This window comes from Ovis canadensis, chromosome X (assembly GCF_042477335.2).
Source record: "Ovis canadensis isolate MfBH-ARS-UI-01 breed Bighorn chromosome X, ARS-UI_OviCan_v2, whole genome shotgun sequence".
Lineage (NCBI taxonomy): Eukaryota > Metazoa > Chordata > Mammalia > Artiodactyla > Bovidae > Ovis > Ovis canadensis.
Genome location: NC_091727.1, coordinates 81,407,813 through 81,424,215, shown reverse-complemented (window position 1 = coordinate 81,424,215; position 16,403 = coordinate 81,407,813). Strand labels below are relative to the sequence as shown.

General features: G+C 48.2%; 1 long non-coding RNA gene across 1 annotated transcript; it reads right to left on the bottom strand.

Annotated features, from left to right (window-relative positions):
* Positions 1–6,086: 6,086 nt before the first annotated feature.
* LOC138931113 (uncharacterized) lies at positions 6,087–10,348 on the bottom strand. Its single transcript, XR_011446410.1, has 2 exons — positions 10,189–10,348; positions 6,087–7,194 (listed from the first exon to the last, which is right to left on the bottom strand). It is a non-coding gene; the product is annotated as an uncharacterized lncRNA (long non-coding RNA).
* Positions 10,349–16,403: the final 6,055 nt, after the last annotated feature.

Sequence of the window (16,403 nt, the reverse complement as noted above, 5' to 3'; positions counted from 1 at the left end):
GCCAGAGGCCTGGAACCTTCCTTCTCTGGCCTGTGTATTTGATCAGCGTTTCTCAAAGGGTGGCCAGCATCAGCCACGCAGCTTCCTGTATCCCCTCCAGCCCTGGTGAGTCCTGCCTTTGGGGGCTGGTCCCAGCCCAGCCCCAGCCCTGTCTGAGATGCCAGAGGACAACAGAGAGGCCAGTGGTTGGCAGGTTCCCTAGCTGGGTGGGATCTCAGAAAGCATCTGTGCCAACCCCCTCGTTCTGCAGAAACTGAAACTCTTAGATGTTCGACTGGGCTGCAAATTTCATCACTGAGCATCAGAAAGGCAGGTGGCCAGCCTCCAGGCCCAAAGCCTCGTCCACGGTGCGGCCTCACCTCTCCCAGGAGGCGGTGACCGTGGCGTGGCCACCTGGCCCCTTCCTGCCCCTGCCAAAAGTAGTGGTAACGGTTTCGTTCTGATCACGCAGGTATCCAGGCTCACAGCAGGGAAGACGAGGGTTGTAGTGGCCCCGACATCGGACTCACCACCCCCCGCCCCCCCACCTGTCTTTCCCAGTCAGTGCTGGGCATGGCTGCAGCCACATCTATGCGTGCTGCCCTCACCTGACCTCCTGCATTTGTGCCCTAGAGCTTGCCTTCCTCTGGGTCAGCCTCAGGGGGCAACTCAGAGGACACTCGCGTTGCCTTTCCCACTGACACTTGTATTTCCCACAAAAATACTATGTCTTTGACGGTGGTCAGAGAGGCCTCCCAGGGTCCCCAGCCACAGGCAAGGTGTCGCAGGCTTTTTCATTTTGTGCCAATCTGATGGGGGCGAGGCAAGATCTTGCTGTGACTTTAACTCATGCCCCTCTACACACACACACACACACACACACACACACGCACACGCGCACACACACGCACACACATGCACACACATGCACGCACACACACGCACACTTGTGCACAACTTGTGCTTATGCTTTCTATTGAAAATTAGGATTTGTTCTTCCATAAATTGTTTATATCCTTTCCTCAGTTTGGACTTTTTCTTCCAAAAGTTTGCAGAAGCTTGTTTTATATTAGTCATTCACCTGTCATATGGATGATACATGTTTTCTTACTCTCATTTGTCTTTTGCTTTTGTGGGCCTCTTGAAGGTGGTTGCAGGTTTTCCCTAATCATGGATTTCTATATGTCTGTCTTTTTCTTTGTAGCTTTTGGGGTTCTTGTGCACATATCAGATACCTTTGTCAAATCTTAACATCTCCAATAGCTACTTCAGATATTTTGCCTTATAAACATGTATTCTAAAAGTATTCAGAATAAAAATTAAAATAGTTGAAATGTACATTCAGAAACCAAACAGTGCAGCTGTCATCACTGTTCACAGGAAGTTCACCGAACTGAACTTGACCAAAGCCATTCACAGTCACAATACATGGCCGAGAGGAAATGCCCAAACCTCGCGAAATGCATTTCATCAAAGGTTGGAGGACAAAGGAGGTTTTGTCTCTCGGCACTTAAAATTGGCCCCATCCCACAGGTAAGCATTTCCCTCTCGCCTATGAAGGCCTCCATGAGGGGAAATCTTTGGGTAAATAGAAATGAGGCAATTCCAGTTCCCAAGCAAGCCCCCAGACAGCCACGTAACTAGCCCCTTATCAGCGGTGCTTAGGTTCCTGGTGTTTGCAGATCCACGTGCCCCTCGAGCCGTGGATGCCTTTCTTCTAAGTGACCTGGAGGCTGCCCGCCGCCGCCTGGGCTGAATGATGGGGCCCAGGGTCCTTCTAACCATTTTCATGCATTTCTAGTATTTTCTTCCATTTCCTGCTTTTCACTTGGATCCTTGCCCTCCATTGTACTTCAGAACCGCTGACTTCTGGTTTTCCCTCTGCCTCATCTTTCTCGGCCCTGCCCGCCTTCCACTTGGGGCATCTTCCATGGGGTTTGCACTGCCACTATCTCGGCCATCCCGTGCAGCCTCACAGATCACATCAGGGTCCTGACCCTACCCTACCCTCTCACCCCAGAGGCAGCCGCCCTCAGGAGTTTGGTGTAACCCACTCCCTGGCACATTCTGAGACCTTTCCTGGGGGTGGAGGGAGATGAGCAGCCATGCCCACTGCCCACTGTCACATGCTCTAAACTTCTCTAGATGCACCACGTGGTCCAGAGCCATCTCCCACCAGCTGCAGGACCCAATCTGTGGACGTTTGCCCCCGGGGCTCCTGGGTACCCAGCCGGGGAGTTCCTCCTTTGGTGCTGCTCTCTGGGACTCCCTGCCTATGTGTGAGCACATCGCTAGAGGATCTGCCTGCATGCAGCATGCCTGTGCTCCAGCCACAGTGGTTGCTGAAATGACTGCCTGCCAGAGTCTCTGTGCGCCAAGCATCACCAGCACATGGTGCTGGGAGAAGGGTTGCTGTCTGCTACGCGGATGGCAGCCAACTAGAACTGCACTGCTTTCTTGCTTGCCTTTCCTGGCTTAAAATTGAAGTTGCCCAGAAAAATCAAACATACAACTACCATAGGATCCCGGAATCCTACTTGAAGGGGATCTCCCCACTGTAAGGGAAAGCAGGGCCTTGAAGCAATACTTGTCCCCCTGTGTTCACAGCAGCCTTATTCGCAATAACTGAAACATTTAAAATAACCCAAGTGTCCACTGATGCATGCCTGGATGAACAGAATATGGTCCAGCCCCATAAAGGAGTGTGGTTCAGCCTTCAAAAAACAGCCGCTACAACACCACTGGACCAACAAGGTGTGATGGTCAGTGAGATAAGCCAGACACAGTATGACTCCACTTGTATGAGGCGCCTAGAGTCATCAGACCCTAGACGGAGAGAGGAGGAAGGGGAGGGGGCAGAGGCTGGGGAGGGGGAGTTAGAGTCTAATAAGGACAGAGTTTCCATTGGGGAAGATGGGCAGTTCTGGGAATGGACACACACCCACATGAACATACTTAGTGCCGCCAACCTGGACCCTTAAAAATGGTCAAGATGCTACATTTGATGTTTGTTGTTGTTTAGTTGCTAAGTCTGTCGGAGTCTTTGCGACCCCATGGACTGTAGCTCATCAGACTCCTCTGTCCATAGGATTTCCCAGGCCAGAATACCAGAGTGGGTTGCCATTGCGTTTCTCCAGGGAATCTTCCAAACTCAGGGATCAAACCTGGGTCTCCTGTATTGGCAGATGGATTCCTTACCAGGGAAGGTACCAGGGAAGCCACCAGAGAAGCCCAAATTTGATGTTATCGGTACTTAATTACAGTTTCAAAATCCACATTGACGTCTGCAGTTCAGGAGCTGGGACACCTTGCATACATTTTGTCAGCCTTCTGTGCCTCAGTTTCACCTCTCATATGAGCACTGGACAAGGTCACATAAAAGCAGGTCACAGGCTTCCCAGCAAATCCAGTTGTTCAGAATCTGCCTAGCAACGCAGGGAACATGGGTTTCATCCCTGGTCAGGGAAGATCCCACGTGCCACGGAGCAACTAAGCCTGTGAGCTGAAACTTCTGGAGCCCAAACACTGTAGAGTTTATGACCCACAACAAGAGAAGCCACCACACTGCAATCAGAGAAAGCCTATGCAGCAACAAAGACCCAGTGCAGCCAAAAATAATAAATAAATCTTAAGAAAACCAACAAACCCAGCAGATCAGGAAAGTGTATGCATAGAACCGGGTGGTGTCCTGGCCACCCTTCCCGACCAGGGCTGCATCTCTCGGTGGCATTGTACATGAGGAAACACATATCATTCCAGGGAGGATGGAGGCCTTACTATCAAGAACAGTAAGTTTAGAGGAGGTGAACGACCTTCAGGTCCGAGGGGGAAGGAAGTGGCGAAGGTGAGGCTTGCCCTGCTCTTGGCTGCTACGTTGGTCTTTGTAACTGGAGCCCTTGCTACCATGGCTTGGGAGCCAAATTTCGTTTGGAAAATACATTGAAAAATTCAGATCTGAATGACCTACCATATAATTCATGTTCTTTCATGTTACTTTTGATAACTTTTTTTTGGGGGGGCCATGTGGCTTGTGGGATCCTAGTTCTGTGACCAGGGATCGAACCTGAGACCCCCCCCTGCTGCATTGGAAGTGTGGAGTCTTAACCCCTGGACCACCAGAGAATGCCCCAATTCACACTGTTAATGTGTATGTTTCAATGTTTTTAGTACATTCACAGGGCTGTGCTGGGACAGGGGCTGATTTTCTGTTGAATTGTTGGAGGACTGGACACACCATTCCTACCACAGTGCACAAAGTTTTCGATTTCTTAACATCCTCACCACCACTTGTTACTGATTTTTTTTTAAATGATTTTTGACTGTAAGCCTCCTAGTGGGCGTGATACAGGGTCTATTGTGGTTTGAACATACATGCTTAATTTCAAAGCCCTCTAATCAGCGCTCTACTGTGTCATGGGGCACCTCAGCTTTTCTGGAGAGCACTCTGACCTTGCCAGGCAGCCATCTGAAATGTTTATCATTTGCAACTCTTTGTCCTTGCCGTTCAGATGGGCTTTCTTTCCAGATTGTTCTTCATAGTGTACAACCCAAACAGGTGGGAGAGCTGAGTGTGACATCCACAATGAGCTGAGCCAGCCCCACAGGGCTGGGGAGGGGGGGTTGCTTCTGTGGTGGCCGACACAACAAACAACAGATGTCAACTCTGAGAGGACTTCAGATAGTGGGACTGTCAGAGATTACAGACATTGTCACACTGCATCCAAACCACAACTTCCAGGCATATGCTGTTTAATAGACACTCACCTAAAACATATGTCTGTGGAAAGATCACATGTGAGGGAAGGAGAAAAACAAGATCTACTTGGCACCTAAGAACCAAGAGGGAGCGGGTGTAGTTATATTAATATCAGACAAACCTACAACATTTTATGAAGATGTTAAAATAGTTTCAAAATATATAAAGCACAAATGGACAGAACTCCATGGAGAAATAGACACATCTAGCACCTTACAGGGAGGTTTCCATGGGCTTTCCTTGAAGGTGTTGCAGGAAGGCAGACCCCTTCCAGGGCCCGAAACCGGGCTCTTGTCTAACACTCAGAAATGAATTGTCCGAGGAGACACATGTGCTGACAAAGCAAGAGATTTTATTGGGAAAGGGCACCCGGGTGGAGAGCAGTAGAGTAAGGGAACCCAGGAGAAGTGCTCTGCCACATGGCTCGCAGTCTCGGGTTTTATGGTGATGGGATTAGTTTCTGGGTGGTCTTTGGCCAATCATTCTAATTCAGAGTCTTTCCTGGTGGTGCACGCACCGCTCAGCCAAGATGGATGCTAGCGAGAGGGATTCTGGGAAGTGGATGGACACGTGGTGTCTCCTTTCGACCTTTCCCAAACTCTTCCGGTTGGTAGTGGCTTATTAGTTCCCTATTCCTTATCAGAATCTCCTGTCATAAAACAACTCCTGCAAATGTTTACTATGGTGCCTGGCCAGGGTGGGCGGTTTCAATCAGTGTGCTTCCCCTAACAATTCCCCACTGAGAGACTCCATACTCAAGATACTTCTTGGGAATTGGGGCGGAGGTCTCTTTCTTCTGTAACTTCTTCCTGCTGTGCATGGCTGTAGGCCTGCCTAGCAGAGCAGAAGTCTCTCTCTACCAGATCTAAGTCAAGGTATTTTTGGCCTGAAACCAGCATTCACCCTTGTAATAACAGCAATTTAGTTTGAAACTGTTGGCCCCTCTCAGAGATGAAATAGACAGGGGCCAAACAGGAGACCTAACAGGATGGTCATCTCTGGTCCCCAGAAACAGAAGGCAACATTTGGGGTGAGGGTTGCAGGGTTTGTGACCCTTTTTGATTGGTTGGTGGTGAGGCAATAGAGCTGTGCACCCCCCCACCCCCCAGAATCTTTTCAGTCTGAAGTTACCATCCTCCACCTGGGTGGGGGCTCAAAGATATTGTTATGCATATTTCTTTGAGTAGGAACCAGGACTCTGTCTGGAGGCTGCCTGGTCCAGGAACTAAGATCTCCCAAGATGCCTGGTGCAGCCAAAAAGAAAAAGACTTAGAACTACAGTAATAGAAAGAAGGAAATAATAAAACTGGTGGCTAAAAGTGAAAGTGGTATTTAAAGTAAAATTTACAACTTTATGAGCTTACGTATCTACATTATTTTTATTGAGCCAAAACATACTAAGTGTAACCACTGGAACTTTCCACACACACAGCGGAGGCGCCATCAAACTCAGCCCCAAAGCAAAACTCTCCAGATTCCTTTTGCAGTTCTAGATGTTGGTATGAAAGGAAGCTCGCAGTGACATCCATACCCGTATCAACATGTCCATTCCTTTTTATCACTGAGCAGCAGTCTGTGATATGGAGGTCCTGTAGCTCTGTTGATGGCCATTTATTCAGTTTGTTTCCAGCTGGGGGATCATAGAATAGCTGCAGTGGACATGCAGGTACAAGTCTTTGTATGGACTTGTGCATTCCTTGCTTTTTGCTACACACCTAGAAGGGGAGTGGGCTTCCCTGGTAGCTCAGTTTGTAAAGAATCATCCTGCAATGCAGGACACTCCGGTTTGATTCCTGGGTCAGGAAGATCAACTGGAGAGGGGATAGGCTACCCACTCCAGTATTCTTGGGCTTCCCCTGTGGCTCAGCTGGTAAAGAATCCGCCTGCAATGTGGGAGACCTGGGTTTGATCCCTGGACTGGGAAGACTCCCTGGAGAAGGGAACCGCTACCCACTCCAGTATTCGGGCCTGGAGAATTCCATGGACTATACAGTCCATGGGGTCTCAAAGACGACTGAGCGACTTGCACTGCACTTAGAAGGGGAATGGCTGGCTGAGAGGGGCTGGGTAGGTGAAGTTCAAGTTCGTAAGAAAAGTGGCTGGCCAAGTTTGCACCGCTGTTGGCTCCACTCCCTTGCCGACACTTGCTATGACCAGTCTTTTTAGTGTTAGTCATCTTGGTGTGTGTGTGCACAGCCATGTCCTTGAAGTCTTCTCAGGCGTTTCCCGGTGACCGACGAGGCTCAGCAGGAGGCGAGGGCGGGGCTGTGCAAGGAAGGGGGAGGGGGAGGGCGGAGGCGGGGAGGGAGAGGGCGGAGGCGGGGAGGGGCCCGCAGGGAGGAGCGCCGGCCCGCTGGCCCCAACCGCCGGACCCCGCCAGGCAGCGCGGGGTGTCTTCCGCTTCTGAGCGGTGGCCTCGCCCATCCTCTCTGCCAACTTGGCTGCGGACACCTCCGACACTGTCCCCAGAAGAAAGACAGCAAAAGGGGAGAGTTGTCAAATGCATCCTTTCTGGCTTTTCAGAAACGGGTCATGCCACTGTATTCCAGAAAGTAAAGACAAGCTTCCAAGTGCGTCTAATGAAACCGAAAGAACCTTCTTGAGAGTGGCACACAGGGTGACTCCCCGTGGTTCTCCCTCCCGGGCTCAGTTCCAAGAGTCCAAGCGGGGCGGGGTGCTCCGTGGACACTTCTGGCCTGACTGACAGTCTGACCTGGTTTCCAGACTTGACAAAGAATCCCTACCCACCCCCCAAAAAACAAACACACCACAAAGAAAACTGCAGATTCTCTGCGCTGAAATATTGGTGCACAGTTCAAAAATTAAAGATTAGCTAAGACAAGCCAAAAGCAGATTAAGAAATGAATATACCATAACCCGGGGCTTCCCTGGTGGTTCAGCAGTAAGGAATCTGCCTGCCAATGCAGAACACATGGGTTCGATCCCTGGGTCGGGAAGATCCCCTGGAGAAGGAAATGGCAACCCACGCCAGTATTCTTGCCTCGAGAATCCCATAGACAGAGGAGCCTGGCGGGATACGGTCCATGGGGTCGCAAAGAGCTGGACACGACTCAGCGACTACCTGACTACACAATGCCATAACCAAGTGGAGTTCATTCCAAGAGTGCAGAGGTTATTCAACTACAAATGATGTTACTATAATTAGCAATATTAGTACATCCAAGGAGGAAAACATGACATCAGAAGATCTCAGAAGGGTATTTGAAACAATTCTACCCAAAAGAATTGAAAGTGGGGATTGGGACAGGTACTTATACATCAGTGTTCACAGATGAGTGGACAAAGTGTGGTAGAGACACACAGTGGAGTGTCCTTCAGCCTTAAAAAAGAACGAAATTCTGATACATATTTCAACATGGACAAACCTTGAAAACATTATGCTGAGTGAAATAACCCAAGACACAACTGGACAAAGAGTGTATTATCTATGGTATGGGGTCCCCAGAGCAGCCCAGCACACAGACACAGAAGGTAGGAGACTGGGTGCCAGGGCCTGGGCACAGAGATGGAAAGAGCTCTGGGGATGGATGGTGGTGATGGCTGCACATGAGTGTGAATGATCTGAACTTAAAATACCACTGACCTGGACAGTTCAAAGTGGTCAAAGTGGTAATTGTTAAAAAAAAAAAAATCAGTTCGCTTAATAACACAGGAATTGGAATGGATGGTGTTCCAGTTCACTATCCACCCCAGAACAGTGGCTTAAATCAACACCAAAGGTCCATTTGGCTGGTGGGTCCAAATCATGGGCAGGGCTCATCTCTGTTCTATGTGGTGTCAGCTGGGGCTAGCCCACTGAGGGCTGGGCATCTTTGCCAAGATGCCACATGGGCAAGTGGGTGTTGGATAGTCCCTCTGCACACGTGCCCCTCTGGGTCACCTCCCTAACAGTGTGGGGCCTGTGAGGGTGAGCCTCTCAAGAGATGGACTTCGCCTTGGATGTTACTAATTTCTTCTGCCAGACTCCATCTAGTCAAGGCAGTCATAAAGGCCTGCCCAGGGCCAGGGGGACTCTACCTTCTGATGAGGGAGTGGAAATGTTCTGGAAGAGCAAATGGTGTGGGGGATATCACTCCAGCCATTGTTGGAAAGTGAAATTTGTGATAGACGCTAGCTTCAAAACCTGATATATGATATATATGTGTGCGTGCCAAGTCACTTCCATCGTGTCTGACTCCGTGCGACTCTATGGACTGTATAGCCAGTCAGGCTCCTCAGTCCATGGGATTCTCCAGGCAAGAACACTGGAGCGGGTTGCCATGCCCTCCTCATGATATATATATCTCAAGCCAAAAGGCTAGATGAGTTACTGTCTGGATCCTTCACTCTGGGGAATAATTTTGAGGATTAATCTGGGTTGTTTTGTTGTTCAAGTCGTGTCTGGCTCTTTGTGACCCCATGGACTGCAGCATGCCAGGCTCCTCTGTCCTCCACATCCATCCAGGAATCCATCCACCTTGCATTTGCCTCCTTTCTCACCTCTCAGCCCTGCTGACCCCACAGCCCTTGCTGTTGGGGGTCCCTAAGTAGGACATACTTTTGGGTAGAAGTTAGCAAGAAAGCCCACCTGACACCCACCATCTCGTAACTTTCAGTCCCGGGGGAGGCGGCTTCCCCCACACTGCAGCAGCTTTTGACCTGCTCAGGCAAGAACCACAACTACAGTCACCCAGCCTCTTAGCTCCCGGTGCCTCTGCTATGCCAGGAAATTCTTGTCTAGGATGTAGAAGTTGTAAATAACTTTATTGCTGATTTCAGGAGCTTCCTCAAAATCCATTTATCCAAACATGACCTTCTTTAACCAGCCCTCATCAGGGTGACGGCCTCCAGCTGAGCATAACAGCCCCGGCTCTGCAGAGGGCCCTTTGTTCTTGCAGTTACCTTCAAAGCCCTGGCTCAGCAGAGTCCACCAATCCTGAGTCAGGTTGGCTCCATCCCCATCAGATCCCATCATTAAAAGTCTCAAAAAATCTAATTAAAAACATCTCACCCCTGACCTGGCCCTTCTAAGGAGTCTCTAAGGCTCTGACAAGGTCGTGGTCTCTCTTAGTGCAGGCCGAAGTAATTTTGGCCTGGCTTGACCAAGAATCGTCTTGGTGACCTCACAGGGGAGTGAGTGGGCACCAACAGGGGCCTAAGGGTCTTGTGAAATCTGACACCAGCATCCTTTCCTAGTCCCGTGTTACATCACACTGGGAACAAACAGACCATCCTGTCCCCAAGACAAACAATTCTGGGACTGGGCATCCTTTCCCACTGCGTTGTCAAACTGGGAACAGAGCAGAGTACATGAGCTTCTGGCTCCAGGACAAACTTAGTCCAGGAAGGTAAGACTGTAACCCAACCCTAGGTGAAGACCTAACCCTAGGCTGTGTCCACCAATCAATCCACAGTGACCATGTCATACCCTTGGCTTGCCCCCAGATTCCCACCTGGATATCACTGTGCACTTTCCTGGCTCCGAGTCTTTTTTCTAGGTTCCTCGGTTGAGGTGGTGTCCTTCCTCATCGCCTTTGCACTGAGTCCAGTAAGCTCAGCTTTGCCAGGTCAAAAGGTTTTGCCTGTGGTCTTTGAGGAGTCTGCTGCCAACAGCTGCAATTGGGAAAAGGTGGGAAGGGGCTCCCATGGTCATCCCGAGTGGCTGCACACAGGTAGCAAGGGACCACACACACACATGTATCCCCAACTTAGGCTGTGTTAGGTTCCCAAGTTAATTAGGCAAAGAGGCAGAATTGTGTTCAAAGACAGATGGTGGCAACAGGTTGGGGGAAATGTGGCCCCAGCCCCCAGCAGGCCTCAGCCAGGCAGGGTCCCCCAAGTCTCATTCCTTCTTACACTCCCTGGGCTCACCCCACTGTGAGAATGCCTCTGTGAAAGGTAAGAACAGTTTGCTGAATACAAACTTTGCATATCATTTCATATCATGTGTGGTTCTTGTTGGATTCGGTTTTTCTACTTTTTGAGACTATTTTGACGTTTACCCAGGAATGGAATTGCTGGGTCCTGTGGTAGTTCTATTTTTACTTTTTAAAGGAACCTCCATACTGTTCTCCATAGTGGCTGCACCAACTTATCCATTTCACCAATGGCGTATGAGGGTTCCATTGTCTCCATGTCTTTGCCAACATTTGTTATTTATTTGTAGTCTTTTTGATGCTAGCCGTTCTGACAGGTGAAGATTTGTACAGTTTCGCATGGCAAGTACCAGGAACAAAGTTAAAAACGTGTCCCAAATGAGGATAGACTACTTGGAACACAGATCATCCTAGATATGGAAAGAACTCTCTGTTCCCAATAAGAAAAAGCTGTAACTAGGTCGCTCACATGGAAAGAAACTCAAAAGGGCCCATGAAGAACATCCAACACCACTCAAACTGAAAGAAATGCACATAAAAAGCAAGCTAGGCTTTTTCGCCAGTGAATTGGCAAAGGTGAAACTTTGGCCAATACCTGGTATCTTGGAGGCCACGTAGGCTATGTCTACGAAAATGAGCTAGTGATCCAGCTCCTGAGGGTCTCACCTAAAAAATACCATTGCCTCAGTGTGTAAAAATACACGTGCAAGGAAGCAGGATTGTTTGTAGTGGCAAAAGCACAAAGAGAAGAACTGGAAACAACCTAAGTGACTCCCCAACAGAGGACCACGTACATCACTTGACAGCGTATCCAGACAGTGTCTGCTCCGCAGTTCCGCAAAGGAGCAAAAGTGGGGGTCCACCTGCGAGCAGCCTTTGGGCACCCAGCTGGACGCGGGGTGGGCTGGGGGAGCACCGTTTTGAGCAGCAGCTGGTAGACCATGGAGGCTGGCGTGGTTGCTCTCTGCCCTTGGGGAGGAGATGATGCAGGAAGGGAAATTCAGAAGGGCTTTGTCTTCATAAACTATACTCCTAGGCTGTTTGGGATTCTCCATGAGAAGCAGGTATTTTTAAAAGGCAAGGTTTGTTCTTTTGAAAAAAAAAAAAAGGACTCTAAAAATGTTCTGGCTAGGAAAAAAACTGACCACATGGTGGCCAGGAATGGGACTACTGATCCCAAGTTGGCTTTGCTCCCAGCCTGCTCACTGGTTGCCTTAGAAACAGGCTAAGAGACGGGGAGCCAGTTATCTCGGGGAGCCATTAAGGCAATGACTCAGCAGAAAACCTAGCCCAGGAGGGAGGTCTCCATTCACTGTTTGTGCCTGCTGACTTTCATTCTCTTCTAGAAAAACAACAGTGAGGGAGGATTTCTGATGTCACATCTGCAATCTGGTGAGAGGATAAAAAAAATGAAGGTTTTAGGATGCGTCGACCCTCTCTTCTAAATTGTCACTAGCAGAGTGATGTCTCTTCTGTCCCTAGGAGACCATGGGTCCCCTGCCCTCTGCCAGCCATTCCTTTGGCACTACTGAATCTGCAGCTTCTACTTGTGGCCCGGCATCCCAGAGCCTCCTACTGATGGTGTAAAGCAAGCTTCCTTTTGCAACTGGTGGCTCCTAGAGCACAAGCAAGCCGAAAACACCACCCAGCATTAGCTGGAGAGCTTAGTGTGGTTCATCCCTTCAAAAGAGAGAAAAGCAAAGGGACATAGCTTTGCTTGGATTTGGTTCTGGCTTGCTAGGGCACAGATCTGTCTTGACCAACCTTATAATGTCTGAGTTTTATGAAGAGACCCAAGTGGCAGGAAAGGAGGCAGAGGGGAGAGATATACAGTGTGGAAGAAGATAAGATGTGTTGGCTAGCTGTGTTGAGAGTATGAGTGAGGGAATGAGAGATGTCAAGAATAACTTGTGGTGACTTTTCATTCTGATCACAATTGATAAGAGTATATCAGAACTAACTCTCCCTGGAAACACCTTGGGAAGTTGGTAAAAATGTATATTTTTCAAGAACAATTTGTAGTCACCAGAGAACAAGGCCTACTCGAGCGGCTACAGAGGAAAGAGGACAGAAGCAATATTTGAAGAGATAGTGGCCAGGAACTTTTCAGAAGTGACAAAAAGACATCAGATCCTAGGTTCAAGGATGTTACAAACATTGACCAACATAGATACAAAGAAAATCATAGCTAGGCACCAGGTGCCTCATACAGTCAAACTGTTGAAAACCCAAGACAGAGAAGAACTATCAGAAGCAGCTAGAATGAAATGAAACATTCCCTGCAGAAGCATTATAATAAGATTGGTAGTGGGCTTTTGTGCAGAAGGAAATGGCAGCCCACTCTGGTATTCTTGCCTGGAGAATCCCAGGGACAGGGGAGCCTGGTGGGCTGCCGTCTATGGGGTCACACAGAGTCAGACACGACTGAAGTGACTTAGCAGCAGCAGCAGCAGTGGGCTTTTCAACAGAAATAATGAAAGGTGATAGGATGATACCTGAAATAGTGCCAAAAGGGAAAAGTTGCCAACCTAGAGTTCTATACCCAGAAAAATACCCTTTAAAGATGAAAGTGAAATAAATACATTTCAGGCAAAGTTTGGGGAACTCAATGCCAGCCTACCTATCCTGTAAGAAATATTGCAGGTAGTTCTTCAGGCTGAAGGGAAATGCCCCTGACATGAAAAGGTGTTCGACACCATTAGCCATTAAGGAAGTAGAAACCTGCAAACTACAATAAGCTGGCCCTTCACACCTACTAGAATGGTGCTCGTCAAAAGGACAGACAGTAACTTGGGGCCCTCACACATTGCTGGTAGGGCTGTAAAATGGTGCAGCCCTTGTGGAAATAGAACCTCAAAATGTTCTATGTAAGTTACCATACCACCTAGCAATTCCACTCCCAGAGAAATGAAACACAACCACAGGAAAACATACACAAATGTTCATAGTGGCACTATTCACAGGCACCCCAAAGTGGAAACAACCCACATTTCCATCTATGGAAGAATGGATTAACAAAGTGTGTTCTCTCTGTACGATGGCATATTATCCAGCCATCAACAGGAATGGAGGTCTGACACAGGCTGCAATGTGGCTGAACCTGAAAGTCATGCTACTCAGGGAAAGAAGTCAGACACAACAGATCACATTTATGTGAAATGTCCAGAATAGCTAAAACCATAGAGAGAGCAAATAAGTTAATAATTGCCTTGGGTTGGGGCTTCCCAGGTGGAGCTAGTGGTAAAGAATCTGCCTGGCAATGCAGGAGACTCTGGTTTGATCCCTGGGTTGGGAAGATCCCCTGGAGGAGGACATGGCAACCCACTCCAGTATTCTTGCTGGGAAAATCCCATGGACATAGGAACCTGGCGGGCTACAGTCCATGGGACCGCAATCGGACATTACTGAGTGACTAAGCGTAGCCTTGGGCTGGAAGGGGGACAGGGAAACACAGGCAGTGACTGCTGATGGGCATGCCATTTCCTTTTGCAGCTTGGAACAAGTGAATGCTATGGTATGTGAGTTATAGCCAAGAAAGACTGTCACAGACCCCAGCATAGTTACCCCAGCCCTCTTGATAAACACATCAAGGAGCCCCACATTTCCCCTGCGTGCAGAGGTCCATCCAGAGAATATTTGCTATTTAAAGTGTTATTCAAAAAACACTGACGTCTAGGTCATGGGGCCCATAGAGGGGATTTGGTGATGTTTGCAGGAGTAAAGAGCAGAGAACAGCAGAGGATGGTTCATACTCGTTAATGGCTCTGGTGGTGATGTTATCCTTTCATTATTTTCTTGACTCTATTTTCAGCCAAGAGATGAAGTCATTTGAGAAATAAAGCAAGGGAGGGATAGAGGGATCCAGGGTGGAAGACCAGAGCAGCAGGAAGGCATACAGAGCATTAGAAAGGGAATCTATGTGGTCAATGCAGCATAAGTGAAACCATGTAGACACTATGAAGCCAGGAGTGCTGGGGGAGGGCTACATGCAGGGCTGCAGACCTGATCTGCAGGGTAACCCAAGAGGGATGACACTAGTGACATTGAAAGAATGTGAGAAAGGAGAAAGGAAGGAACACAGAGCAGATGGGACAATATGGGCATCTCAGGAGGGAGAATGGGGTGTCACTGGTTAGTGGGCACAGGGTTTGTGTTGGTAATGATGAGAAAATTGGGGGGTTTCAATGGTAGTGATGGTTACACAACACTGTGAATGTATCCAGGGCCACTGAATCGGATACAAATGGTTCACATGATAAATATTATGTCATGTATATTAACCACAATAAACACACACACAACCATATGGGCAATTACATTAAAATGTCAGTGGATAAACAATGATTGCCAGGCTGGATTAAATAGAAAAAAAAACCCAACAATATGTTGCTTAAAAGAGTCACATTGTATTTTGAAAAAAAAAAAAAAACACAACAGCAATCTTGAGATAGAATTGACATAAAATCAACTGCACATAATCGAAAACCTAGACCTCTGAAAGTTCTATCTATGAAACCGTCACCTCAAAAGTTTCCCCTCCCTCTTGGTGACTCCCATCTCTTGCACCTCCATCCCCACCCATCCCTAAACCAGCCACCCACCAGCTTTTTGTCAGGAGAGATAAATTTGCATTTCCTAGAATTGTGTGCTTTTTTTGGTCTGGCTCTTTTCACTCAGTAGTTACTCTGAGTCCAATAGTTCATTCCTTTTTATCGCTAAGTTTTCCTCTGTTGTATGAACATACAGTTTACGCAGTCACCTGATGGCTATTTGGATTGTTTCCACTGTCTGGCTGTTGTGATTAGAGCAGCTGTGAACACTCACGTACAAGTCTTGGTGTGGATGGATGAATTTGCTCCTCTCAGATGCTAGCCGGGGAAGAGTGTATCGTCGTATAAGTGGATGATGACATTTTAAGACACTGCCAAATCATTTTCCAAAGTGGCTGACCCATTTGACATTCCCAGCAGCAGTGGAGGAGAGCTCCAACTGCTCTACGATTTATGTGGAAATGCAAAGAGCCTAGAAAAACTGGAAGATCAATTTGGAAGAAAAACCAGATGATCTAGAACAAACCTGAAGGCTCAACGCTCACAGAAATAGACACTTGCTCTAAGGCAGCAGTAATGAAGCTGATACGGTGCTGATAGAAAGAAGGCAGAAAGCCTGGTGTAATGAACAGAGAACAGAGCTGGCCAGTAGGTTGATGACAAAGTCCCCACTGTGATCTACTGGGGAAGGATGGTCTTTTTACTTACTGGTGGAGGCTTCCCCAATAGCTCACAGTAAAGAATCTGCCTGCCAAGCAGGTGATGCAGGAGACGTGGGTCTGATTCCTGGGTCAGGAAGATCCCCTGGAGAAGGAAATCCCATGGACAGAGGAGTCTGGTGGGTGACAGTCCAAGGGGTCACAAAGAGTCAGACATGACTGAGCGACTGAACATACGTGGAAGAGATAGGATGTCCATGTGGGGACAAAAAGGACAGCTTGATGTCAACCTGCCACCAGAAACAAAAATCAACTTGAGGTATCACATGGACCTAAATATGAAATGTAAAACAATGGAGTGTCTAGAAGTCAAAGGAGAATATCTTTATGACCCTGGAGGAAGCCAAAATCTCTTAAGCAGTGCACAGACCAACAGAAAAGATCTCTTAACCCAAATGGAAATGATCACTATGTTGGGCTTCATTCAAATTAAGAATTGTTCATCAAAAAATGTCATTCAGAGCGTGAAAAGATAAAGCCCAGAGTGGCAGAAGATGCTATGGGACACTTGTCATCCAAGACA